The sequence below is a fragment of the Phyllobates terribilis genome, unplaced genomic scaffold (genome assembly GCF_046119375.1).
Source record: "Phyllobates terribilis strain yellow unplaced genomic scaffold, ASM4611937v1 Scaffold_1__5_contigs__length_1240528914, whole genome shotgun sequence".
In the NCBI taxonomy this organism is placed as follows: domain Eukaryota; kingdom Metazoa; phylum Chordata; class Amphibia; order Anura; family Dendrobatidae; genus Phyllobates; species Phyllobates terribilis.
In genome coordinates, this window is record NW_027362761.1 from 545,265,076 (window position 1) to 545,290,940 (window position 25,865).

Sequence of the window (25,865 nt, forward strand, 5' to 3'; positions counted from 1 at the left end):
TGTTGTCTCTGCAAGTACTGTGTGAGTATCTGGCTCTGTCTTTCCCTTCCTGTCTGTTCCGTGTGAACAGAGCCCTGTCCTCCCTGCTCAGCCTTGTCTGCACTCTAGCTGTGCTTGCCTGTAACCCTCTGCCTGTATTGTTCCTGTGTCCCGGTGTGTACTGGGTCCTATCCCGCCTGTGTTCCTACCTGCTAGTGCCTCCCTGTCTGCACTCTAGCTGTGCTTGCCTTTACCCCCCTGCCTGCATACCCGCCTGCCTGCATACCAGTCTGTGTGCCAGCCTACCAGCCTGTTCCTGTATTCCCCTGTGTGGGTCAACAGCCGTGTCCGGGGTCTGTCCTGGAGTAGCACCTGGTCCCTCTGCTCGGTTCCTCCTTGGTGCACTGGCGTCGTATGCCGTCGTGCGACCCTGGTCGGATCGGGTGAATACTTAGTCACGCCCCTCCAGGCATTCACTCTCCGGCACGCTCCAGTGGAATCACTACCAATCCCACGCACACGCCGCTTAGCCCGGGCGTGTGCATAACACCTAGTCCTTAAAAGGACTGCAATCACAACTATTCCCTACTCCCAAGCTATCTGTAGATTTGTGCGAAAATTGGCTTGAAATTAACAAGGTATAGCGCACACAGCAACAGCGGTGCCGTCTAACACGCAGCTGCAGCAGTGAGAAAATGGTGGCGACGGGGAAAATGGCTTGGTCTTATAGGGCAAGGACATGCCAATGACACATGCCCTTGCTTGTGTGAAAAAAAGCACTTCGCTTCGTGTGTGCGCTGCTGATAGGCTGACAGATTGCACCTCCCCACTGCAAATGCGGGAAAGAGAAAAAAAAATGGAGATCTTCATTGTTCCTGCAGAGATCCATCCCCTGCCCCTCCCCCCACCCCGCTGTACACTCAAACTGCGTATTAACATTAATTTTCATCATTACTGAGAAAAAATCCAGTTATGATTTTGGTGCACGAACAGTTATCGAACATAACCTCGAACAGCCGAATTTTTCTCAAATTGTTCGTGTTCGCCGAACGGCTCGAACACCGCCCAAAACAGCTCGAATTTGAGATTGGCGAACAGTTCGAGTAGAACAACGCTCATCTCTATTCGGTACTTGCCTGAGCATCTCACTACTTGGGATGTTCGGCGAGCACCGAGCATTTTCGGGTTACTCGGACGGGAGCTCGGGTCTCCGCCCAGCATGTTTGGTGCTCTTTACAGAGCCAATGAACATGCAGGGATTGCCAGCCAGTCACTGTAATGCCGCAGACATGTTGGTTGTGGGCATTAAAGTGATTGGCTGGCCGCACCGCGTCACCTCGAGTATTTAAAATCGGGCGCCGCCATCTTGGACACAGTCGCTCCGGATCAGACAGTGTAGGGAGAGTGCTGCTGAGCTAGGGAGAGATATATACTGCGAAATAGGTAGTGTAGGGTCTCTAAAGCTTGAAAAATCAAACAAACAGTTCTTCTGAGGACTAATATTCATCCCAAATAGACTTGCACGGGGATAGTTGCAAGTCTGCATCTTCTGATGCGGCAAGAATCACTTCTGATGGGCACACTTTTAGGCAGTGACCTGGGTGTCTGAGATGCTTCCAGGGGTCTTCCCCATGCTGTTCTCATGTCTTTTCAGCACTGTATGCATGTGTCACACTGCACATGGCCAGATAAGGTTGTAAAATGTTAAAATGACATTTCCCGGTGAATGCATTTGTCACGGTTGAAAGCAATACAAAAGTGCAAAAACGCATAAAAAATGCTAGTTTTGAACATAACCCAAGGTGTGGAGGAGTATTTTTTGTTTTTGGTTATTTATTTTACCTTATACACAAGTTTTTACCCTGGAAAGGATGTTCCTTAACATATTTCACAAGAAAACAGTTTCAGTTTCGTTTTTGAAAGATTTATTGTGAGCCAGTAAATGTGGCTTAATACCTCTGACCACGTTGTTGACAGCAGTGACCTGGGGGTCAGAAATGCTTCCAGGGGCGATCCCCATGCTGTCCCCATGTCATTTGTGCACTGTCACTATCGTTTTGGGCACTTTTTAGGCTTTCTACAGACTGCCGGGGGTGCCGCCGCAAAAATGCTTGGGTCTCCCATAGACTAACTTTGGGCTCATTGCTCTGGTCGAGCACCCGAGTATCACGGTGAGCTCGGTCCGAGCTTCGAGCACCCGAACATTTTAGTGCTCGATCAACACTAATGACTATTAACTAGTGTTGAGCGAGTATGTTCTGTTAACCCTTTCACCGAGTATGCTCGGGCTGAGCTCCGAGTATTTACAGCTGCTCGGTGATATGTTTGAATTGTTCCCGTGTGCATGCTTTGCAACTGTTTGACAGCTTTATTACATGTGAGGAATGTCTATTTCTTACACATTCCTCACATGTAATAAAGCTGTCAAACAGTCACAAATCATGCACACGGGAGCGATTCAAACACATCACCGAGCAGCTGTAAATACTCGGAGCTCGGCCCGAGCATACTTGGAACAGAACATACTCGCTCAACACTACTATTAACAAAAGCTAATGTGAGAGAGGCCTTTAATGGCTTAGCAATTACCTTAGGTTTCTTTGTGACCTCGTCAACTTTTAGATGCCTCGCTTTTGAATTGATCTTCGTATCCTGACCACTTTTCGTCAGCGTAATAATGGTTTTGAATTTCCTTCATTTGTGCACAATCTATCTGACTGTGGTTTGGTGGAGTCCAAACCTTTTTGAGATGTTTTGTAAACTTTTTCAGCTTGATGAGCTTCAACAAATCTTCTTCTGAGGTATTCAGATATTTCCATTGTTGTGCCATGATATGCTTCCACTGTGAAGATCAGATTTTGAAAGATTTAAAGAAAACAGGTCATCCACTCACACCTGATTGTCATCCCTTTGATTGAAAACACCAGACTAATTTTCCAATGGGGTGTATACAGGCCTAGGAGACCTCACTGTGTTATGCATTTAAAGGTCAGTAAGAGGTTTGCAGTTTTGTGATTTTTGATGATTCGATTAAGTGTAAATCACATTTAAAAAAAAAAAAATCTTGGACCTGGCAAATTTGAATTTCAAAATATTTGATAATCTCTAATTATCAATTACCTGAAACTTTATGATGCAGTTATTGATTCTCAACAGGGTCACAATAGTTACTGAAAGCAAACACTTTCATACTTTTGTCACTCACAGCCATGTGATATTGGATTTTTTTTTCTAAAAAAATGGCGAAGTCTAATATTTTTGATTTTTTGTATAGATTAGGTTCTCTTTATCTACTTTTAGGAATTGTGTAAAAGCCTGTTCTAGTTTTAGTTGAAATTTATACGGAAATATGAAAGTTTTAAGGTTTCACAAACCATCTCAAAGCTCAAGGCAGGAAGATATCTCTATCACCCCTTTCAGTAACTTTCTGTAAGAGTTTGCAAATTTTCGTTCCATTTGTAACTAGGACTAACCAGATTGCTACTGTAAGATGCTGTGAAAATAATATATTTCACCTATAAAAACCATGCAATCAAAAAGCTAATTGCATAACAGCATTAATAAAACTTTGCGGTTATGTGTTGCCTGTTCTCGCTTACTACTGGTCAATGTACGTACAATTATCACACATTTCTAAGAAAAGCAAGTTGTACACAAGAGAATGGCACAAGGAATTATTCACCTGGAAAGAAACATGCATGAAAAAAAGTGAATTTATCAACCTTCCAGATTATACATATTCAATTTAGTCACCCGAACCTTCTGACATTGTAAATTATATCACCCCCCCACCCGTTCACTGTAAAATTGGTGCTTCACTGAACACCTGCCACCATAATTGGTTTATTTTATGCTTGCAGCTCCGAGACAATTAGTAATCGGTGGAGAACCACTCCATGTTCAACCTGACTGTGATATATTTTTGTTTTGACCACGAGGCTTGTGTCACAGTGAGTGATTCATTCCATAGATAGGAATACAATCACTGCATTTAATGAGAGAGAGAAAGAGTGGAAAGAGAAAGAGAGTAAAGAGAGAGAGAGAGGGGGAGAGGGAAAAGAAAGAAAGAGCAACAATAAAAAGGGAAAATAGAGATATAGAAGGAAAGAAAAGAAAGAAAAGCAAAAGAAATGAAGGAAGATAGAAAAAAAGAAAGAAAAAAGAGAGAAAGAAAAGTGGAGAGAGTGAAATAAAGGAAGGAACAAAGAAGGGAGAAAGGAAAGAAAGAAAGGAAAGAAAGAAAGAAAGAAAGAAAGAAAGAAAGAAAAAGAAAGGGAATAAGAAAGAAAGAAAGATGGAAGGAATCAAAAGAAAAAAGGAAAAACGAAAGAAAGCAAAAAGGAAGAAAGGAAAGAAAGAAAGAAAAAAGAAAGAAAAAGAAAGATAAAATGATAAAAGAAAAAAATAGGAACAGAAGAAAAAAAATAATAGAAAAAAAAGAAGGAACATTCAAAAGAGGAAGAGATAGAAAAAGAAAGAAAGAATAAGAATGAAGCATAGAAATAAAGTAGGAAAGGATGAATCAGAGTAAAAAAATAGAAAAGAGAGAAAAAAGAAGGAAGAAATAAACAAGAAAGGAAGAAATGAAAAAGTGATGAAAGAATGAAAGAAAAAAAAAGAAAGATAATAGTGAAAGAGAAAAAAAGAAAGAAAAAAAAAGAAAATAGGAAAAAAGAGAGAATCAAGGAAAGACAAAGAAAAGAAATAAAGAATGGAAGGAAGGAGGGAGGGATTGATGGATGGATGGATGGATGGATGGATGGGAAGAAGGAATAAAAAATGCAAAGAGGAAAAAATATGAAAAAAAACCATATAGAAAGAAAAAAAGAAAGAAAGAACAAAAGAAAGAAGGAAGAAAAAAATAAGGGAAGGAAATAAAGAAAAAAAGGAATGAAAAAAGAGAGAAAAACAGATGGATAGTCTGAAGTAAAAGAAGAAACAATGAAGGAATGTAGGAAAGAAAGAAAAAGAAAAAAGAAGAAAGGAAAAATAAACAAAGCAAGAAAGAAAGAAAGATAAAAGAAAAATAAATATAAAATGAAAAAGAAAAAGATAGGAAAAAAAGAATAAGAATGAAGTATAGAAATAAAGTAAGAAAGGATGAGTTAGAATAAAAAAATGGAAAAGAGAAAAAAAAGGAAGAAATAAAAAAAAGAACGAAAGGAGGGAGAAAAGGAGAGAGAGGAGAAAAAATGAAAAGGTGCCGAAAGCGTGAAAGAAAAAAAGAAAGATAATAGTAAAAGAGAAAAAAAAGACAAAGAAAATAAGAAAAAAAGTGAATCAAGGAAAGAAAGAAAAAAGAAATAAAGAAAGGAAGGAAGGAAGAATGAAAGGGAGGAAGGAATGACTATAAAATGCAAAAAGGAAAAAATAAGAAAAAAAACAAAGAAAAATGAAAGAGAAAGAAGGAAGAAAAAGAATAAGAGAAAGAAAGGAAAGTGGGAGGAAGTTACAGATAGATAAGTAAAGTAAATGGTAGATAGATAGATAGATAGATAGATAGATAGATATACAGATAGATAGATAATAGATGGATAGATAGATAGATGGATAGAGAAATATATCCCTGATTAACATAACTTGTTAAAATAGACTTTTTGAAAAGTTAGTCTTTCTAACTCCAGAAATAGAGGAAGGCTGTGGGTCATCTATGTCCATGTAGCTCATTATTCAAACCCGTGTCCTAGATTCTCCACCTTCAATGATCACTTTGCCCTTAAATCTTGTTAAAAGCTAAGTTTTGTCAATTCTGGCTAATGTGCCTTATTTGAGACAAATCAAGTGTCTGAAGTGAGAGCGCTGGCGTGCTGGGCACCAGCTGTTGGACAGTTTTGATCCTTTAATTAAGCTTAGTACTCCCTCAGGTAGACCATTTGTTATTGGGGAGGGATTATTAACATTATCCCTTATTATCAAACACGCTGTCTTACCTGCAGAAACGTAAAACTCAGGTTTTAAGAGCAGGCAAAGTCAATTAAAAGCAAAGCTTGGTGAACAGTGAACTCTGACTCGTCTTACAGACATAGTTAATGCTCGGCTTACTGGGTGACTCTGGTAAGGCTGGATGAAAGAACCAGCTTAATGAAAAGTAAGGAGTGATGGGCAAAAGAAAATTTACATCATACTGTGTTTATCCATGAATATTCAGTTTTTAACTCGTATTACTGCAATAAAATCATTTAAAGGAACACTAAGCACAAAATGTAAAAAAATAAAAAATACACTCTTTGCTTCTTCTCTTTTCCTATAATGGAATCTTCTCTGTGTCTCAGAATCTCAGCCATGTTCTCCTCCTCCTCTTTGTCCTGTGTAGGACAACTGGCTGCAGCAGGAGCCTCTCCCCGCTCCCTCCCCTGCTACTGTAGCTGCTGTAGGACAGTAGATTAATAAAGCCCACTCTCTTTTCCTGCTTCCACATACACAGTCAATGCATTGACCTGCCACTGCTACTAGCTGACTACTTACATACATTTTGATAGATTGTAGCCACTACTGAATTCAATGAAAACTGTATAAATTTATTTGCATGTGTTAATTATCACCCCTTATTGGCAGCTACCAGCATTACTAATTTTTCTATTAAAAGGGGCTATCTAACTTCCACATCCACTAGAGTGGTCTCCTCAAGCCTGGGCCTGTCCAGGTAATTGTGATGTCCCATTCTTTGGTCCTTGGTAACCTAAACTCTTAAGACTGTAATTTATTTATTTTTTATTTATTTTACTCACTTATATAGCGCCATTAATTCCACAGTGCTTTACCGACATTATGGGCACTATCCCCATTGGGGCTCACAATCTACATTCCCTATCAGTATGTCTTTAGAGTGTGGGATGAAACCGGAAAACCCAGAGGAAACCCACGCAAACAGCAGATGTTGTCCTTGGTGGGTTTTAAACCAAGGAACCCAGCGCTGCAAGGCTGCAGTGCTAACTACTGAGCAACTGTGCTGCCAATTGACTGTAGAGTTCCATTGACTGAAATGGCGCATCACTGGATGTGCATTGGAGATAGGAGAATGTTTTACACAGACTGAAATGCATACTTTTAAAATGTCAGTATCTATAAAAAAGATATTGTTTCCATAAAGTGGTGTACATGGTCCTTAGTAATGTTTAGGTAGGTAGTACGAATCAATGTAACATCCACATGAATGTTAGTGTTAGGCTCTTTTTAGGCTCATCTGGTGAAGTGGACCCGTTAAGGTCCTGGTCCAAGTGGGCATATGGGCTCAGAGCATTGGTGCAGCTGGCAGGATGACACGTGGAGAGCGAGGATGAGACACCCTCATGAATCTTGGGATATCACAGGATGGATGCAGCAAAGTCAGCAGGGCTTCAGCGTGAGAAGCAAGTAACACAGAGTTCACAGGAGGAAGGGAGAAAAAAATGTCTAGGATGACAATCAGAAGACAAAGGTTTGTGTCCTTGCAAGCCTTAAAAAGCTTAGGGAAATGATGTCCCACATCCGGCAACCTGCAATGCTCGATGTGGAACACAACAGAGGGCAGCAATTCAAGATGAAAGGAGCAGAGCCCAGACCTGGGATGGATGTGTAACAGTCAGGAACCAATGTTTCCTAGTGTAAGATGCCCGAACAAGGTAGTCGTGGGCGAGCTGCTGCCCTTGCTCACTTTGGCACCTTTCAGACAAAGTGTGTCCCTATCCCGGTGTGCTCCTGTGTATGTGATGCTTCCCATTTACTTCTGGCTCACAGGCCTCCTCTGACTCCAGGAATTCCTCTTCTGGAACCAGAGCAGCAATCAATCCAGAGGACACGAGATTCATAAAAACAATCAAACTTTTACTGGGTAATTGGCTGTCTTTACAGGCAGGCATAAAGGATAAGGCCCAAAGGGTTATCATCTTTCCCACAGGTGCTGGAAACAACTTCAGCCCTGGTTCTTGGTATAGGTAGAGCATCCCTCTTGCTCACTTCTCTAGCCCTAGATATTCTTCTCCACCACAATCAGTAGATTATACATATAATATATCCTTAGTAACGTCAAAGTGAAATCACCATAGACACAGATGTTAATCCGGTACGTTATAACTAACATCACATTTGATAACAGACTTTTCAGGTTTTTAAAAGTAAAAATGGTCAAAAAAATTATCACTGTTAGTCATTTTTGATTAGACAGACTGTTCTGTGCTGAACATTGAATCAAACCGATGATGTCACTGTCAGAGGTAACATTATCCTGCTGTTACTGAGATGAGTGAACAGCCATATAATCCATAATGGTCTTCACTTCCTTCCCACTAGTACGCAGAAAAAGGAGGTCAATTTTGGCCTCTGTTTGACTGTCCTTCATCGTCTGGTGCCAATGCTGGTGGTAGTTTTTCTGCTGTTGCCAGTGGCACCCACTTTCTTTTTATATTTTCATGGCACCATCTATTACCATTTCCATTTTTTCTTTTACCATATGTTTTGAACAACTCTTTATTTGAACAGGACCTTTCGTTATTTTTTACATGCTAAAATGGCACATCACGATGAAGTGGATGAAGATCTGAACAAAATATATTTTTTTACTTCTCATCTGTGTTGCAGAGGCAATAACCTGTAAAGTTTATAAGTAGTGTTGAGCGAGTATGTTCTATTAACCCTTTTGCGGAGTATGCGCGGGCTGAGCTCCAAGTATGCATAGCTGCTCGGTGATAAGGTTAAATCGCTCCCGTGTGCAAGATTTGCAACTGTTTGACAGCTTTATTACATGGGAGGAATGTCTATTTCTTACACATTCCTCACATGTAATAAAGCTGTCAAACAGTTGCAAATCATGCACACGGGAGCGATTTAACCTTATCACCGAGCGGATATAAATACTCGGAGCTCGGCCCGAGCATACTCGGACAGAACATACTCGCTCAACCCTATTTATAAGCCAATTTCCACTATAATCAATGGTGCATTAACAAAGCATCTTCCTTGTGGGCATTTAATTTTTCCCTTGCATGACAATGCCCAATCATAATCATTCAGCGTCTTGCAGTGGAAAAAAAGAAAACTCCTACAGAGAATGTCAGAAACAGCTTTCTCTGTGTGCCATGGTAAGAATGATGTGTCTAAGGCCACATGCACACGTTGAGTATTTGGTCAGTATTTTACCTCAGTATTTGTAATCCAAAATCAGCAGTGGAACAATCAGAGGAAACACGTTACCCATTCCTGGTTTTGGCTTACAAATGCTGAGGTAAAAAAACTCACCGAATACTCAATGTGTGCATGTGGCCTAACCACTGCAAACTAAGATCCCATTGCCAGCACCTACTGTGATTACAAGTGCAAGGGGAAGGGGAGAGCAGCGCTGTAATGACATTGCATATACAGTGCTACTCACCATTATTGGCACCCCTTCATTTTTTTTCATAGACTGTACAATATCTTCAGAAATAAATGGAAATGTACCAAAGTTATATCCTCAGGATTTTTTAAGTATTGGTCCAAACTAATACAACAAAAAACATTGTTTTTCAACTTCCATGTTGCAGTTTCAAAGAAAATACAGAATAAACCGCATGTGCAGCAATAAAGTCAACCCTGAATTAATACTTGGTTGCACATCCTTTGGCATGGTTGACAGCATCCAAACGTTTCTTGAAGCCATCTATAAGCTTCTTGCACTTCTCAGCTGGCATTTTCTCCCTCTCTTACTTTGTAGTTTGTTCAAGCTCTTGAATGTTTGCAGGGTTCTTTTTCCCAATGGCTGATTTCAGCTTATCCCAAAGATTTTCAATGGAACTGAGGTCAGGGCTCATTGCTGGCCATTTTAAAACAGTCCATTTTTTATTTTTCAACCATTATTGTGTACTTTTGGATGTGTCCTTTGGGTCATTGCCGTGTTGGGGGATCCATGATATTCAACTCAAACCAAGTTTTCTTACACTGGGTAGGACATTTCACTCTAAAATCTCTTGATAATTCTCTGATATGATTCCTGTGATACGGTCAAGGCCTCTAGTACCAGACACAGCAATGTAAACCCACAGCATTATGGATCCTCCACCATGCTTAACTGTTGGTAAGGTGTTCTTTTCCTTATAAGCTTCACTGCACCGTCTATAAACAAACTGTGATTTTGCATTGCCAAAGAGCTCTATTTTTGTTTCATCTGTCCACAGAACATTTTCCTACAAGGCTTGTGGTTTGTCAAGGTGCTCTTTGGGAAAGATCAATCGTTTCTTTTTATGTCTTTTCTTCAGCAATGGTTTCTTCCTTGGCCTTCGCCCATAAAGCTCTGCTTGGTTTAGTGTGCGGCGTATGGTACTTTTTGAAACCATGACCCCAGACTGTTCCAGGTTGGCCTTTGGGTCTTTGGATGTTTGATGTGGTGTTTTTCACCATACGTACCATATGTACCAACCTTTGAAGACATTTCTAGTCAATTTTCCTCTTTCCCCCAAGTCCAGGGAGGTTCCTGACAGTTCCATGCTTGGCAAACTTCTTCATAACATTGTGCACTGTTGAAACTGGAATACCAATGTCTTTTTAGATGGCCTTATACCCTTTGGAAGTCTTGTGTTTGCTAATAATAGAAGTTCTGATGTCCTCAGACAGCTTCTTTGTCTTCACCAATGTGAGAAAGGAACAGGGCCTACCATGTGGCTTTTTAAAACACTGAAGTCATAATTCATTGCTAATTCATGTCACATGGGCACTGACAATTAATCACAGGAGAATCTCTTTTGTGATTTACCACAGGCGAGTCAAAATGTGTTTCCATACTAAATTAATGTAAAGGGTGCCAATACCAGTTACACAGCAAGCTTTAGGTTTTACTATTTTTCCCTCCCAGTATTTTTAGTTTTAAATTATTGGTTATCATTTGCTCTTTTATATTTAACACAAGTTCTCTATACAAAAAAACTGTTTCACTTGATACAGTACTTAAACTTTATGGGTGCCAATAAAGATGAGCAGGACTGTAACTGCCTAATAATGTCCTGATGCCTGGAATAGCTGCAGCTCTCATCCTAGGGCATTGACAATGTGGAGGGAGAGGGTGGAGAGTAGAGCTGTGTGTCATTATGTGTAGTGTTGAGCCACCCCCGTAGTGTTCGGGTTCGGTTCGGTTCGTCGAACACCGGGATGTTCGAGGAACTGTTCGTCGAACACCTTAGAACACCGTCGAACACCGTTAAAACCAATGGCAGGCAAACAAAAACACATAGAAACACATAGAAAACACCTTCAAAGGTGTCCAAAAGCTGACAAACTGCTCAGAAGATGCTCTCTTTAAAAAAGCCGGCCGGCAATTCAGCAGCGGCATACACCGGTACCCGACAATTTAGACAAGAAGGAATAGAGCATCACACATAGATTAGATAGATAGAAACATGTCAGTCACACATATAAGAAGCACAGTGACAGTGTTGCTTAATGGACTTGTCATTTAGTGTAAAGGATTTATTAAAAAAAATAATAGTGTTTTCGTGCACCGTCTCTTTAAAAAAGCCGGCCGGCAATTCAGCAGCGGTACCCGACAATTTATAACAGAAAGAATAGAGCATCACACATAGATAGATATAAACATGCCAATCACATATATAATAAGTACAGTGACAGTGTTGGTTACTGTACTTGTCATTTAGTGTAAAGGATTTATTTAAAAAAATAATAGTGTTTTCATGCACCGTCTCTTTAAAAAAGCCGGCCGGCAATTCAGCCTCGGTACCCGACAATTTAGAACAGAAAGATAGAGTATCACACATAGATTAGATAGATAGAAACATGTCAGTCACATATATAAGAAGTACAGTGATAGTGTTGATCACTGTACTTGTCATTTAGTGTTAAAATAAAGGATTTATTAAAAAAAAAATTGGCGTGGGGTTCCCCGTAATTTTAGTCTCTAGCGGAGGTTAAGCAGACGGCTGGGGCAGATGTTTGAAGCCTGGGAAGGGGGTAATACCCACTGAGCTTCCCAGGCTACTAATATCAGCCCCCAGCTGAATACCTAGCCTTTACTAGCTATTAAAATGGGGGACCCCCCCAAAAAAATGACGTGGAGTCCCCCCTATTTAAATAGCTAGCAAAGGCTAAGCAGACAGCTGGGGGCTGATATTAATAGCCCAGGAAGGGTGCCATGAATATTGGCCCCCTCCCAGGCTAGAAACACCAGCCGTCAGCTGTCCCAGAAATGGCACATCCGTAGGATGTGCCAATTCTGGCACTTAGCCTCGCTCTTCCCACTGCCCTGTAGCGGTGGCAGTGGGGTAATAGGGCTGGGGTTGATGTCAGCTTATAATGCCAGCTGACATCAAGCCCAGGTTAGTAATGGAGAGGTGTCTATAAGACACCCCCATTACTAACACCATAGACAAAGTTAAAAGAAAACACAAACACCCAGAATAAAGTCTTTTAATTGAAATAAACACACAATTCTTTATTGTTCTAAATTAAACCATACTTACCATCACGCCCATTCCAGCTGAAGCCAACGATCTCCTGCAATAAAAGTAAAATAATAAACCAACATCATCCTTACCTTTCCATGGTTCCCAGGATGGCTTCAGCTCTGCTACATCGAGATGACAGGCTGGACCGCAGCAGAACGCTGCCATCCAGCCTGTCATCCCGCAGACACTGAGAAGCGCAGGCTTGCTTGCGCTCCTCAGTGTCTGGCTGTGACGGCATAAAGATGAGCCGAGGTCATGTCCAATGAGCTCGGCTCACCTCATTCACGTCACTGACAGCGTGGGAGAATTCTCACGCTGAAGCGCTGAGTGCAGGAGAATTTTCCCACGCTGTCAGTGACGTGCATGAGGCTGATATTTAAATTTGGCGCACAAATCGGTGATTGGTCGCGGGCAGCGTCCGCGACCAATCAGCACAGTAGTGTTTAACTTTGGCGGCAAGATCAGTGATTGGTCGCGGTCAAGACGGCGACCAATCACCGATTTGTGCGGCACATTTAAATAGCGGCCGCGACCAATTGGATGTCAGCGCCGCTCCCCGGTCCTCCCTTCACGCCCTAGCCGCATGGATGTCAGTGGCGCTGCCTGTGCGGATACTTCCGCTGCGAGAACCCGGGACATGAGCGGGCACTCGGAGCAGAAGTATCCCGACCCGCAGCGCCGCTCCCCGGTCCTCCCTTCACACCCTAGCCGCTGATGTCCCCACAGTATCCGCATGGTGTTACAAAGGTCCGGACATTTGTGTTAAAAATCGCTGATTGGTCGCTGGCGCTGCCCGCGACCAATCACCGATTTGGGCGAAAAATTTAAATATCGGCCGCGACCAATCACCCATCTTGGCTCCACATTTAAACACCGCTGTACTGATTGGTCGCGGACGCTATTTAAATGTGGCGCCAAAATCGGTGATTGGTCGCGCCCAGCGTCGGCGACCAATCAGCACAGCGGTGTTTAAATGTGGAGCCAAGATCGGTGATTGGTTGCGGCCGATATTTAAATTTGGCGCCCAAATCGGTGATTGGTCGCGGGCAGCGCCAGCGACCAATCAGCGATCTTTGTAACACAATGCGGATACTGTGGGGAGATCAGCGGCTAGGGTGTCAAGGGAGGACCGGGGAGCGGAGCTGCGGGTCGGGATACATCTGCTGCGAGCAGTCGCTCATCTCCCGGCTTCTCGCAGCAGAAGTATCCGACCAGGCAGTGCCGCTCCCCGGTCCTCACCAATACGATTCGCTGATTGGTCGCGCTCTCCGCACGCGACCAATCAGTGATCTTGGCGCTAAAGTTAAACACCGCTCTGCTGATTGGTCGCGGAAACTGCCCGCGACCAATCACCGATTTGGGCGCCACATTTAAATAGCGGCCGCGACCAATCAGTGAGATTGGCGCCCAATTTAAACAACGCTCTGCTGATTGGTCGCGGACTCCAGCCGCGACCAATCAGCGAGATTGGCGCCAAATTTAAACCCCGCTCTGCTAATTGGTCGCGGATGCCGGCCGCGACTAATCAACATTGTTGCCGCCAAATTTAAACACCGCCCTGCTGAATGGTCGCGGTCGTAACCAATCACCGTTATTGGCGCCAAATTTAAACACCGCTTTGCTGATTGGTCGCAACCGCAACCAATCAGCATTATTGGCGCAAGATTTAAACACCGCTTTGCTGATTGGTCGTGACCGCGACCAATCAGCATTATTGGCGCAAAATTTAAACCCCGCTCTGCTGATTAGTGGCAACCGCCGGCCGTGACCAATCAGCGATATAGTCGCCAAATTTCAACACCGCTTTGCTGATTGGTCGCGGTTGCTGGCCGCGACCAGTCAGCGATTTTAGCGCCAAATTTAAACACCGCTCTGCTGATTGCGCCGGGTCTGCCGCATACATATTCTAGAATACCTGATGCGTTAGAATCGGGCCACCATCTAGTTTCATGAAATAATTTAAAAAAAAATTGACGTGGGGCTTCGCACTATATTTGTGTCCAGCCAGGTACAGCAGGCAGGAACGGGCTGCCCCCAACCACCAGCTGCCTATTTGTACCTGGTTGGACACAACAATATAGGGAAGCCCATTTTTTCTTAATTATTTCATGAATTTCATGAAATAATTAAAAAAAAAAATACGTGGGGCTTCGCCCTATTTTTGTGTCCAGCCAGGTACAACTAGGCAGCTGGGGGCTGGAATCTGCAGCGCAGGGAGGCCCAAGCTTTCTGGGTCCCCCCCGCTGCAAATTGCAGTCCGCAGCCACCCCGGAAAATGGCGCGTTCATAGAAGCGCCATCTTCTGGCGCTGTACCCAACTCATCCAGGGCCCTGGTGCGGTGGCTCACTGGGTAATAATGGGGTTAGGGCCAGCTTGGCATTATCAGCTGGCCCTAAGCCCGAAATTCATGGGGTCACGCCAATATTAGACATGACCACCATGAATTTCTAGTAAAGTATTTAAAAAAAACACAACACCCAGAATAAAGTCCTTTAATTGAAATAAACACACAATTCTTTATTGTTCTAAATTAAACCATACTTACCGTCACGCCCATTCCAGCTGAAGCCAATGTCTTCTGCAATAAAAGTAAAATAATAAAGCAACATCATCCTTACCTTTCCATGGTTCCCACGACAGCTTCAGCTCTGCTACATCGAGATGACAGGCTGGACCGCAGCAGAACGCTGCCATCCAGCATGTCATTCCGCAGACACTGAGAAGGGCAGGCATGCTTGCGCTCCTCAGTGTCTCGCTGTGACGGCATAAAGATGAGACGAGTTCATGTCCAATGATCTCAGCTCACCTCATGCACGTCACTGACAGCATGGGAGAATTCTCCTGCACTCAGCGCTACAGCGTGAGAATTCTCCCACGCTGTCAGTGACGTGCATGAGGTGAGCTGAGATCATTGGACATGAATGAGCTCACCTCATGCACGTCACTGACAGCGTGGGAAAATTCTCACGCTGTAGCGCTGTGTGCAGGAGAATTCTCCCACGCTGTCAGTGACGTGCATGAGGTGAGCTGAGTTCATTGGACATGAACTCGTCTCATCTTTATGCCGTCACAGCGAGACACTGAGGAGCGCAAGCATGCCTGCGCTTCTCAGTGTCCGCGGCATGGCGAGCTGCATGGCAGCGTTCTGCTGCGGTCCAGCCTGTCATCTCGATGTAGCAGAGCTGAAGCTGTCGTGGGAACCATGGAAAGGTAAGGATGATGTTGCTTTATTATTTTACTTTTATTGCAGGAGATCGTTGGCTTCAGCTGGAATGGGCGTGGTGGTAAGTATGGTTTAATTTAGAACAATAAAGGAATGTGTCTTTATTTCAATTAAAGGAGTTTATTCTGGGTGTTTGTGTTTTCTTTTAACTTTGACTATGGGATTAGTAATGGGGGTGTCTTATAGACGCCTCTCCATTACTAACCTGGGCTTGATGTCAGCTGGCATTATAAGCTGACATCAACCCCAGCCCTATTACCCCACTGCCACCGCTACAGGGCAGTGGGAAGAGCGAGGCTAAGTGCCAGATTTGGCGCATCCTATGGATGCGCCAGTTCTGGGGCGGCTGACGGCTGGTGTTTCTAGCCTGGGAGGGGGCCAATATTCATGGCACCCTTCCTGGGCTATTAATATCAGCCCCCAGCTGTCTGCCTAGCCTTTGCTAGCTATTAAAATAGGGGGGACCCCACGTCATTTTTTTGGGGGGGGTCCCCAATTTTAATAGCTAGTAAAGGCTAGGTATTCAGCTGGGGGCTGATATTAGTAGCCTGGGAAGCTCCATGGGTATTACACCCCTCCCAGGCTTCAAACATCTGCCCCAGCCGTCTGCTTAACCTCCGCTAGAGCCTAAAATTATGGGGACCCCCACGCCAATTTTTTTTTAAATAAATCCTTTATTTTAACACTAAATGACAAGTACAGTAAGCAACACTGTCACTGTACTTCATATATATGTGACTGACATGTTTCTATCTATATAATATATGTGTGATTCTTTATTCCTTCTATTTTAAATTGTCGGGTACCGCTGCTGAATTGCCGGCCGGCTTTTTTAAAGAGACAGTGCATGAAAACACTATTATTTTTTTTAATAAATCCTTTACACTAAATGACAAGTACAGTAAGCAACACTGTCACTGTACTTCATATATGTGACTGACATGTTTCTATCTATCTAATCTATGTGTGATTCTCTATTCTTTCTATTCTAAATTGTCGGGTACCGCTGCTGAATTGCCGGCCGGCTTTTTTAAAGAGACGGTGCATGAAAACACTATTATTTTTTTTGATAAATCCTTTACACTAAATGACAAGTACAGTAAGCAACAATGTCACTGTACTTCGTATATATGTGGCTGACTTGTTTCTATCTATCTAATCTATGTGTGATGCTCTATCCTTTCTGTTCTAAATTGTTGGGTACCGGTCTATGCCACTGCTGAATTGCCGCTTTTAATGTTTCACTGTTGGCACTGTTCCCATCGATTTGGGCAATCACTGTAATGCCACAACCACCATGGCTGTGGCATTACAGTGAGTGGCAGGCAATCCCTGCATGATTGGTGCTCTAAATAGCGCCAGACATGCAGGACACGCTTTTGGTGCACGAACAGTTATCGAACATAACCTCGAACAGCCGAATTTTTTGCAAATCGTTCGGGTTCGTCGAACAACTCGAACACCGCCCAAAACAGCTCGAATTTGAGATTGGCGAACAGTTCTAGTCGAACACCGCTCATCTCTAATTATGTGGCGCCCCTGACGGTTCGACCGCCACAGGGATGCTGCACTTCTTTAATGGAGTGTAGTGTTCCTCCTCTGAGGTAAGGCCAGTGTGATAGTCGTGACTAGTGTTGAGCCACCCCCGTAGTGTTCGAGTTCGGTTCGGTTCGTCGAACACCCGTGTGTTCGCCGAACTGTTCGTCGAACTGTTCGACGAACACCTTCGAACACCGTTAAAACCAATGGCAGGCAAACAAAAACACATAGAAACACATAGAAAACACCTTCAAAGGTGTCCAAAAGCTGACAAACTGCTCAGAAGACATAACTAACACATGGAAAAGTGACAAGTACATATAGTCATGCGAAAATAAAAGAGGTGGAGGAGTAAAAGGAGGGGGAGACACAGATATAGGCATGTCATGCCCTTCTAAAATCCAAAAAGTGAGAAGCCGACACGGCCAGTCCGCTCCTGCCCGTGCCACCTCCGTGTCGCCGGGTTTGTGCCAGAGCCGCGGTGAACCCTGATGGCCAGCCCCCCTCTCCCAATACTGGTGCCTGTCCGCTGGTGGGTCGAGAGAGCCCCCCTGTGGTGGAGGCAGCTCTAAGCTTTTTAATTTAAATTGTCTCTCTAATTTGAATGAATACACTTTAAATCCATTTACAAGGATCTATTGGAGGGCAAGTCTCATGCCAGCAGCCGCGTAATTCCAGCTCCAGTAGCGTCCACTAAAGCTGCTGCAGTTAAAAAGCTTTTATAAGGATCGAGCTCGGCTGTCCACCTCAAGGCATCCTACTGCCAGTCCCAGCCCCTATGCCTTGGGGTGCCTCCTGATGCTCCTCACTGAGTATACCGTGGTCCCGAAGCATTTCCTTTGAAAAAATGAAGTGTCCAAACTACAGGTGGTGTAGCTTGCTTAACAGCCGGGATAATCCGCTGTGTAGCAGACCCTGCTACTAGGCACAAAGTATTTCCTGGGCTAGATGCAGTTAAAAATTTGTAATTAGATACTCTCGTTGGATGCTGAGAAAGCATTCCATAGAGTCTCCTGGCATGCCATATATGATTCTCTTAAAAAGCTTGGGGTAGGGGTCTAGGGGACCCTTTTATAGCCAAAATCACGGCCCTGTATCGCAATACGTCACCTAGGCTGAAGATAAATGGAACTGTAGCACCCTGAGGGCTCGGTTGCTACAGAGGTATTGCACCTCACCCAGAGGTGTGATATCTCACTCTCAGGTAAGGATGTAGTGTGGATCAGGACCCGACACCTGCATGCATTACACCACATTGCCGTGGGGCAGGGTGACCAATATGCCCCTGAGATGGGCACGACAGTCCCTGTCCCTGGCTGGAGTGGGGGGAGGGAACACTGAGGAAGGGGAACCCTGTAGTGCAGGAGCAGGGAGGAAGCAGTTCCTGGGTGCATTGAGAGGGGAGTATAAAAGGTGGGCACCATCTTAGTTCAGTGCAGAGAAGTCTGAGCAGAAGTGGCAGGGAGCAGGGGCTCTGCATGAGCTCTGCTCCGGAGGCGGGCCTAGTAACAGAGGCCCAGGCCTGGAAGAGGGAGAAGGAAGGAAGAGGAGCGGAGAAGGCTCCAGGAACGAGGAACGAAGGGATCCCAGGGGTGCGGACGGGCGAGTCGACACCGCACGCCAGAATCCACCTGCGTGGAGGGGTCAGGCCAAAGGGGGAGACCGGACCCCGAAACTAGTGGAGGCAGGAAACGACCCTCAGCTAGAAACCGGAGGCTGTGACATTTTATGTGGCGCAGCCCCTCGCTACACCCGCTAGGAAGGCACCACATAGGGTCAGGGAAACTGGCGCCAAGTTTACCAAGAGGAGGCCCGAGGCAGCCGGACAGAAGGGTTGGTAAGAAAGGCCAGACAAAGGACACACAAAGGGGGTCCTGTGAAGCGCTCCAAAGTTATCTGGGAGTTGTCTGAGCCCCTCACCTGGTGAGCACAGTACGACGTGGGCAGCCGTTACCTGCAGACGTGGTCTGGATAATAAGAACTGTGAGTAAAGGCCCTGGACTGCATCACTGACTCCGTGTCATTACTGCTGTTGCCCTGCACCATCACCCCCATCCTCCGCATACACTGCCCTGAGGCTATACTCCTCCCGTGGGGAGTTATGCTACGCTCTGCTGCACCCACAACACCAGCCTCAGCGGTCTGCCCTGGAGCGGCGGTTCACTCTGACCGCAATCCACGGGTGGCGTAGTCGGACATTTAAACATCAAAACCACATAAATAGTTCCGCCACTGGTTTGACCGCCCTGAGCCACGGAACCGGGTTGCCGCCACGGAGACTACAACCACCAGCATCCACCAAAAAGGGTCCGGCTCCGGGTGTCCCAAGGCCCAGGGGGCGCGTCAGAACATTTTCATCACCTTTCACAATCACCAATGGGACAAGGCAGGGATGTTCTCTGTCCCCTCTCTTATACATCCTAGTGACGGAGCACCTGCTCTCATCAATTCGCCATAACCCCAATATTAGGTGGATTGAGGTGGGAGGCACCGAGTACAAGTGCTCTCTATTTGCTGATGATGTCCTAGTATATATCACTCAATCACATATATCCATCCATGCTGTTATGGCTGAAATAGATCACTTTGTTACATAGTCAAATTTTAAAATCAATGCAGCGAAGTCTGAGGCCCTCGATGTCTCCCTCCCCAAATCCATATAGGATTCCATCCAGTCCAACTTTCCCTTTGCCTGGCCCTCACAGGGTATCAAATACTTAGGAATTCCTATTCATAGAGACCTCTCCCATCTATGTTATCTTAATTTTGGGCCATTTATTGAACAACTCCATACAGACCACGGTTGGCAAGTTAGAACTGTAAGATTCACTACGTGAACCACTGGTGTTTTGTGGAAAAGCACATGTACACTGTGTTCCAAATTATTATGCAAAAAGTGTTTAGGAGTGATAAGGGAAGAATTTGTTTGTTTGTCAGTTAAACTCATTGATGGTGATGTGTGTCAGGGCTCTTTATATCACTGTAAGCAATTGCAGACACCAGTGCTAATTAGTTTGTCAGGTGTGTCCAATGAAAGGCAAGACTACTTAAGAAGCCTCTCTCACATTATTCAGAAGCCTACATTTTCTGCCAAAATGGGAAAGAAAAAGGATGTGTCGGCTGCTGAGAAGCAACAAATTGTGGAGTGTTTAGGTCAAGGCATGACTACAATCAACATTGTGCGATGATCAGGATGAAGTGTCTTGGCAATCAAGAAGTATGTAGCTGATTCACAGTACACACGTGTGCGTGCTGAAAGGGGCAAATTGAGGACTCTTTCCTACAGGCAATTACGTCAGGTTGAAAGAGCAGCGGCAAAAAAGCCTTGTCATAGCAGCAGACAAGTTTTTGAAGCTGCTTGTGCCTCCAACTTCCCCAGAACAACAAGATGCAGGGTCCTTCAGAGGTTTGCAGCTGTGCATACGCCATCCTGTCGACCTCCTCTATCCACTTCACACAAGCAGAAACGGCTCCAGTGGGCCAAACATTACATGAAGACTGATTTCAAAACTGTTTTGTTCACGGATGAGTGCCGTGCAGCGCTCGGTGGTCCAGATGGATGGAGTGGAGGATGGCTGGTTGATGGACACCCCACGCAAACACGGTTACAGCGCCAACAAGGAGGAGGTGGAGTAATGTTTTGGGCTGGAATCACGGGGAGAGAGATTGTCGGCCCCTTTAGGATCCCTGAAGGCGCTAAAGATGAACTCCATAATGTATGTGGATTTTCTCAAACAGCACTTCCTGCCATGGTTCAAGAAGAAGAACCGTGTATTTCACAGCAAGATCATTTTTCTGCATGATAATGCACCATCTCATGCTGCACATAAAACATCTGCATCTCTGGCTGATATGGGCATAAAAGGGGACAAACTTATGGTGTGACCCCCATGCTCCCCTGACCTCTACCCCATTCAGAACCTTTGGAGCATCATTAAAAGGAGTGTCTATGATGGCGGGAGGCAGTTCACATCTAAGCAACAGCTCTGGGAGGGTATTCTGTCCTCATGCAAAACAATTGAAGCAGAAACCATCCAAAACCTGACAAATTCAATGGACGAGAGAGTTCAGAAGCTCCTTTCGAACAAGGGGTCCTATGTGAAAATGTAACATCACCTAGAATAAAGTTTTGAGTTGAAAACTGTTTGATTTCAGTTTCTAACAACCTGCTAATGCTTATAATTTCAAAAATGAACATTTTTTTGGTCTTTATTAAAATGAAAAGGTTGATCGAAAAGTTTGGAGGATCTAAGAGTGTGGCAACCCAGTAGTCATGATTACTTCGAATTCTGACAATATGAGGGTCATGCTGCAGGTAGTGCAGCAAGAAGGCACTTATGTGTCTTGCGCATCTCGGAGCCCCAAAATTATTTTCCGGGCTAGATGCAGCTAAAAATTATTTTTAATTTTAAATCTGGTGGAGCTTATTATAGATGGCCTAATAGGATCAGTGCTGCACACTGCTACAAAGCCCAAATTATTTTCCAGTCAAGATACAGATAAACATGATTAGTAATTTGAAAGCTTAAAACGGTTGGTAGGGTGATTTTAAACAATCATCAAGCTTTTACTCTCCCCAGGATGACACAGGGGTAGAAAAGTCGTTTCGGATCCATGATTTGTTCATCTTTATGAACGTGAGTCTGTCTACATTATCAGTGGAGAGCCGCGTGCGCTTATCTGTCAGCACACCACCAGCAGCGCTGAACACACGTTCAGACAGAACGCTGGCTGCGGGGCATGACAAGATCTCCAAGGCGTAAGTGGCTAGCTCCGGCCATTTATCCAGATTGGAAGCCCAAAAAGAGCAAGGGTCCAGTGACACAGTCGTGGCTTCAATGTTTACTTGGAGATACTCCTGTACCATCGTCTCTAGGCGTTGACTATGTGTCAGACTTCTTGTCTCCTGTGGCCTTGCAAAGGATGGGCTAAAAAAGTGGTGAAATGATTCCGCAAAATTGATGTTACCACCAGATACTGTGGTTCTGTTACGGTTTGAGTGCTGAACACTTGACGGTCCCACGGTTGGCAAGTTGGAACTGTGAGATTCACTACGTGCACCACTGGTATTTTGTGGAAAAGCACATGTAAGATTCTGCAACAGTCTCTGCTGATACTCCTGCATGCGTGCATCCCTTTCTATGGCAGGAATAATTTCTGCAATTTCACTTTTGTACCGGGGATCTAACAGTGTGGAAACCCAGTAGTCAGGATTATTTCTAATTCTCACAATTCGAGGGTCATGTTGCAGGTAGTGCAGCAAGAAGGCACTCATGTGTGTTGCGCATCCAGGAGCACCAAGTCCCTGTTGTGTTGATGGCGAGGTAACAATCATGCTTCCTTCCTCTGTCCTCTCCCCCCAACCTCGCACAACAGAAATGTGATCAAGGTCTCCCTCATCTGATGAGTCTTCCATCAGTTCGTCCTCCACTTCTTCCTGGGCTCCTGCACCTTCCTCACTAGTTTGGCTGCTACCATGCGCCCTGGTAAAACCATCTCCCCCACCCTCACATGCCTGCCGCCTTGGTGCTGCCGACCGTCTGGACCTTGCAGATGTTAGCCCTTCCGCATACAACTCCTCCTCCTCTACTTCCTCCACCTCCTCTTGTGCCACCACCTGACTCCGAATTCTGTTTAACATGTGCTCCAGCATGTAAATCACCGGAATAGTCATGCTGATAATGGCATCGTCAGCACTAAACATCTTCGTCGCCATTTCAAAACTGTGCAGAAGGGTGCATAGGTCCCTGATCTGAGACCACTCCTCCAGCGTGATTTGCCCCACCTCTGGATCTCGTTGGCCCAGGCTATACGTCAGAACGTATTGCACCAGGGCTTGTCGGTGCTGCCACAGTCGCTGCAACATGTGCAGAGTTGAATACCACCGGGTAGGCACATCGCATTGTAGCCGGTGAACTGGCAGGCCCAACGACTTCTGTAGAGATGTAAGTCGCTGAGCTGCGGGATGCGAACAGCGGAAGTGAGCACACAGTGACCGTGCCCTCTGCAGAAGGCCATCTAGTCTGGGATAGTGGGCTAAAAATTGCTGGACAACCAGGTTCAACACGTGAGCCATACAAGGCACGTGTGTGACATTGCCCCGGTGAAGGGCCGCACCCAGGTTTGCAGCATTGTCGCACACGGCCTTCCCTGGTTTCAGGTCCAGTGGAGACAACCATTCATGAAATTGGTTCTCCAGAGCTGACCACAACTCCTCAGCTGTGTGACTCACATTTCCCAGACATTTCAATGTAAAAACCGCCTGATGACGTAGAGCCCTACTGCCAGCATAGTAAGGAGGTGTGCAGGATCCCTTCTGCGCAGTTAGAAAGCTTGTGGCATGACCAGACAGGCTTTGGGTGCAGGTGGAAGACCGAGAGGAGGTTGAGGAGGCAGAAGCAGTGGAGGAACTTTGACATAAAGAGGATTGACGCACAACTCGTGGGGATGGCAACACTTGGACAGCAGCCCCTTGTCCTGCTGTCACCCTAGTTACCCAGTGCCCAGTCAGCGACATGTAACGCCCCTGTCCATGCCTACTCGTCCAAGTGTCTGTGGTGAAATGCACCCTGTCACACACAGAGTTTCTCAAAGAAGCGGTGATGTTGTGTGCGACATGCTGGTGGAGCGCAGGCACACCTTTCTTTGAGAAGTAGTGCCGACTGGGCATCTGGTACTGGGGCACTGCGACGGACATAAGGTCTCGAAAATCCTCTGTGTCCACCAGGCGGAAAGGCAGCATTTCTGTAGCCAAGAGCTTGCAGATGGTGAAATTGAACCTCTTAGCTTTCTCATGGCTAGGAGGAAATGGTCTTTTACTTGTCCACATCTGAGGGACCGAGGGCTGGCTATTGTGCTTAGACGGGGTTGATAAGGGTGTCCCCGGCAAACTGCCGGTCTGTGAGGAAGATGCAGGCGGACATGTTAGGTTGCCTTGATCCAAAGGTGGTGCTATCGATGTCGGACAGCGCTCAACACCAGCTGCTGTTACCACCTCCAAAGAAAATGATGACCTGCCAATCACGCTGGCTGTTGCGGGTAAAGAGGTGGCAGGTCTGCGCCCCAAAACAGGTGTGACTGCTGTCCCCCCAGTCACAGAGGATGAAGAGGCCGCGGATGCACAAGATATGGCAGACGGTGGTTGGCCCGGCCGGCTAGGCCGCATTGTAGCACACTGAGCTTCCCACTGCAACTTATGCTTCATGTCCATGTGCCGGTTCATGCATAAAGTACTCAAACTATGTATTTTTTGGCCTCTACTTAGCTTTTGCTGACAAATGTTACAGATAACACAAGTTGGGTCATCTTTATCGATCTGAAAAAATGCCCAGGCTATGCAAGGCTTAGCACCCATGCGACCTGAAGAGCCACCACGACTTGTGGTGAGAGGCAGAGTTGTGTTTGAGGATGCAGTTGTTGACGTGCTTCCAGTACTACGTCTCTGTCCAGGAAGGCGCAACCTGACCTCGTCGTCACTAGCATCTTCCTCCACCTCCTCTGCTGACCTCATCTCTTGGCTGACTGTGGGTTGACAGTAAGTGGGATCTCCAACCTCATCATCATCACCCTGTGTGTTATCACACCCGTCGTCCTCAGAGCCAACCTGTTCCTGCCCTGACAAAAAACTAAAGTTGTCGCTCCAATCAGGTATTTGAGTCTTATCATCGTCTTCCTCATTGTCTCCACCAACAGGAGTTACAGTTTGGGAATGAGGGTCTACATTATGGTCAGAACCTTCTGTGTCTGGTCCTGGATCCGACTCATAAAGATTCTGGGCATCAGTGCAGATCATTTCCTCGTCTGGATTCACAGAAGCGCTGGAGTCGACCTCTGATTCCCAGGCTATAGTATGAGTAAACAGCTCTGCAGACTCAACCATCTGTTCTACCTCATACTCAGACGGGCAGCTGGAGATTTGGGAGCTGTGAGGAAGCAAGTGCGATTTGGGTGACACCTTTGAGGACTGGAGTATTTGTGATGTTGAAGTTGATGTGGAGCAGAGCCCACTTAAAGGAGCACTTGATATCCGTTGAAGCACCTGCTGTTTTTGTGCCTCATCTGGAATTTGTAGCGATTGGCGTGGCCGTAAGAAAGGGATCTTATCACATTGTCCGCTAAAAGAAGTAGACATTTTAGTTTGGCTGGAAGATGGTCTTTCTTCTGCAGATGTTACTGTTGCTTTAACACCTACCCCACGGACACAACCTTTTTTCCCCTTCCCAACACGCCTATTCCCCTTTCCACCAGCAGCAGGCCTTTTTCCACTCATTTTGGTGGTTAACTAATTCACAACTCTGGAGTTGTTTGCACAAAAAAACAATGGATGGTAACCGAGCAGAGCTGAGTGGCCAAACTGTGGTATTAGGCCAAAACTATTGGCTGGGTTAGATGCAGAAAAAAATATATTCAGTTTGCAACCTGATGGAGGTCAGTATAGATGGACTAATACAACAAGTCCCACACACAGCTAGAAGCCCAAATATTTTTTCAGAGGTACTGTAGATGCAGATACAAATTATTTTTAATTTGCAACCTGATGGAGGTGAGTATAGATGGACTAATACAACAAGTCCCACACACAGCTAGAAGCCCAAATATTTTTTCAGAGGTACTGTAGATGCAGATAAAAATTATTTTTAATTTGCAACCTGATGGAGGTCAGTATAGATGGACTAATAGAGAAAGTCCGACACACTGCTAGAAGGCCAAATATTTTTTC